General features: G+C 38.3%; 1 non-coding gene across 1 annotated transcript; it reads left to right on the plus strand.

Annotated features, from left to right (window-relative positions):
- The first annotated feature begins 832 nt into the window (after positions 1-832).
- On the plus strand, positions 833-939 carry LOC127133326 (small nucleolar RNA R71). Its single transcript, XR_007807310.1, has one exon. It is a non-coding gene; the product is annotated as a small nucleolar RNA R71 (small nucleolar RNA).
- The last annotated feature ends 2,205 nt before the right edge of the window (positions 940-3,144 follow it).

Below are 3,144 nucleotides of genomic sequence, written 5' to 3' on the forward strand. Positions count from 1 at the left end.
TATGATTGCATGAGCGTGGCTTCTTGGGTTAGGTTGGGGTTGGCCAGGAAATGTACCAGTTGGGGCAGCAGTAGGCGCTTGTTGTTGAGCTACTTGTGAAATTTGCGTTTCCAGCATTTTGTTATGAGTAGCTAGGGCATATACTTTACTTGCTAGTTGTTTAATTTGTTCGCCAGTGTGTACATTCTGGTTTAAGAAATCTTTATTGGTTTGCTGTTGAGAGGCTATAAAGTTTTCCATCATGATTTCCAAGTTGGATTTCCTAGGGGCGTTATTGTTAGATGTAGATGGGGTCGGCTTCTGATATCCCGGAGGTATAGCTGGGGCTTGATTTGGAGATTGTCCAGGTGCGTATAAAGCATTATTACTCTTATATGAAAAATTGGGATGATTCTTCCAATTTGAATTATAGGTGTGCGAGTAGGGGCTTCCTTGAGCATAGTTTACTTGCTCCGCTTGGATTCCTGTTAGAAGTTGACAATCTGCAGGAGTGTGACCTTGGATTCCACAGACTTCGCAATTCTGAGTTATAGCAACCACGGTGGCTGGAGGTGATACATTTAAACTTTCAATTTTCTGGACCAGAGCATCCACTTTTGCATTAACATGATCAAGGTTACTTATCTCGTACATGCCAGTTTTTGTTTGAGGTTTTTCCACCATTGTTCGTTCGGTTCCCCACTGATAGTGGTTTTGAGCCATGCTTTCGATAAGTTGGTAGGCATCAGCATAAGGTTTGTTCATTAGTGCACCACCTGCGGCGGCGTCTATTGTTAACCTCGTGTTGTATAAGAGACCATTATAGAAGGTATGAATTACTAACCAGTCCTCTAAACCATGGTGTGGACAAAGTCTCATCATGTCTTTGTATCTTTCCCATGCTTCGAAAAGAGACTCGTTATCTTTCTGTTTAAATCCATTTATCTGGGCTCTTAACATAGCTGTTTTGCTTGGCGGAAAATATCGGGCAAGAAAAACTTTCTTTAACTCGTTCCATGTGGTGACTGAGTTGGAAGGAAGAGATTGAAGCCATCTTCTAGCGATATCTCTTAATGAGAAAGGAAAAAGACGAAGTTGAATTGCCTCTGAAGTGACACCATTAGCTTTAACAGTATCAACGTATTGGACAAATACGGATAAATGAAGGTTTGGATCCTTGGTAGGATTTCCAGAGAATTGGTTCTGTTGCACTGCCTGCAACAGTGAAGGTTTGAGTTCAAAGTTGTTTGCTTCGATTGCGGGTGGAGCAATACTCGAATGCGGTTCATCTTGCGATGGAGCGGCGCAATCTCTAAGAGCACGAGCTGGTTCTTCCATCTCGGGTATAGAAGGGAAAATATTTTTGAAATCAGGAAGTTCAACAGGAGGTAGATTGTTTGCAGCACGATATTCTCGAATTCGTCGTAAGACTCGGAGATATAGTTCGATATCGTTGATTCGTAGGTAGAACGGCTCGCCTTGTGAGCGAGTGTGTGGCATACAAATCAACAAAAGAAAGAAAAGAGAAAAGAAAAGCCTTAGTCTCTACAGCGTAACAGAAGAGTTACGATATCGACTAAATAAAAGTCCCCGGCAACGGCGTCAAAAACTTGATCGCGACTTTATGAGTCGAATTTGGGGTACAAACTGCAAGTGCACAGTTCTATCGCGTAGTTTTAAAAGATATCGATCCCACAGGGACTTATGAATCGATATACCGTTATCTAAGGTTACTTCGTAAAGCTAAGGCAGGTAATACTTTGATTGTTTGGGGGAAAAGCTAAAACTAAAATAAGATCTAGATTAAATATCAATAAAGCGGATATCGGTATGTAATTCGTCGTAATTAGGGAATCAATTCTTTGTTGGTTTCTTGGTTTTAAAATAAATCTTTTCAGTTGACTCTATTGATTAAAAGTTTTATCTCAAACTCTCGCTCTGTTGAATAAACTATGATTTTATATTAACGTAGCTGTCACTTATAGTTAAGTCAAAAACCACTTTTTGAAAACAATAGAATCCGTAGAAACTCTTTTTAAGAAAACAATAATCGTTTAAACACCCTTATCTCAAACTCTCGCTCTGTTGACTTAGGTTATATAATTAAATTCAAATGCTTAACTCTCGTCCTCACATTCAATCTTTAAAAATACTTTTTGAAAAAGATTAGAATTTAATTAACTCTAAAAATTGCTCTCGCCCTGATCTAGAATTAATGTCCAATTTACACTGTCCAGTCAAAACCTCAAACTCTCGCTCTATTGATTTTAACTTCTTTATGTCTTTTACTTTCGTACAAAAACTTTGTTATTAAACCTGTAAATTGAGACCGTAAAAAGAGTGATTTTAATTTTAAACTTAATTTGACCAACTTAGTTTTGATTCCTTCATTCCGCTTACTTTACATACCGATGCCTAAATAATTTAGCCAGACATACTAAACAGATCTAAAAAATCAGCATGCATAAACAGATTCATATCAAGCAAATAATATAAATAAATAATAAAACAAAGCATATATAAATTCAAACAATAATTAAAGAACCTGAGAAATTAAATAGCAGTCTTGAACACTCCACCACAGGTCGGTTGGATCTGTTCTTGAATTCTTCAATCAGGCAGGAAAATAAAAGCGAAGGAATAAAAAACTAGATTCTAACGTAAGGTTAGATCCGGTAAAAGGTACACAATAGTTTCCGGTGTAGAAACTATTGTGCGAAAAATTAATCAAGTGCTAGAAAAGAAAATAGAATTGCAAAAGAAACAATATAAAAATTGTAAAAGTAGTACTGTAAAAATATGCTTAAGCTGCTGGAAAAAGAAAATGCGGAAAAGCAAAAACGGCAAAGAAATCTGGAAAAGGCGTGGAACCCCTGCAGGGTTTGCAAAGCTGATATTTATACTGGTACTTTCTGTAACGGTTTCCAAAAGTAGTCCGCTTCAAAGGTCTTCACGTAGCAGCGAATGGTTAGGCGTGCAAATAGGACTCAACGTCTCTGAAGGCAAAAATATAGGGGAGTGGTGTGACGTCCGTCACACCATGTGTGACGCTCGTCACAGGAGTGTGCATAGCGTGACGCTCGTCACAGGCACAACACCTGTGCTTTTTGGGCTGGGCTTTGACTTTTGATATTTGTTTCCAAAAACTTCTTTCTGCACCTCCTT

The sequence above is a fragment of the Lathyrus oleraceus genome, chromosome 3 (assembly GCF_024323335.1).
Source record: "Lathyrus oleraceus cultivar Zhongwan6 chromosome 3, CAAS_Psat_ZW6_1.0, whole genome shotgun sequence".
Lineage (NCBI taxonomy): Eukaryota > Viridiplantae > Streptophyta > Magnoliopsida > Fabales > Fabaceae > Lathyrus > Lathyrus oleraceus.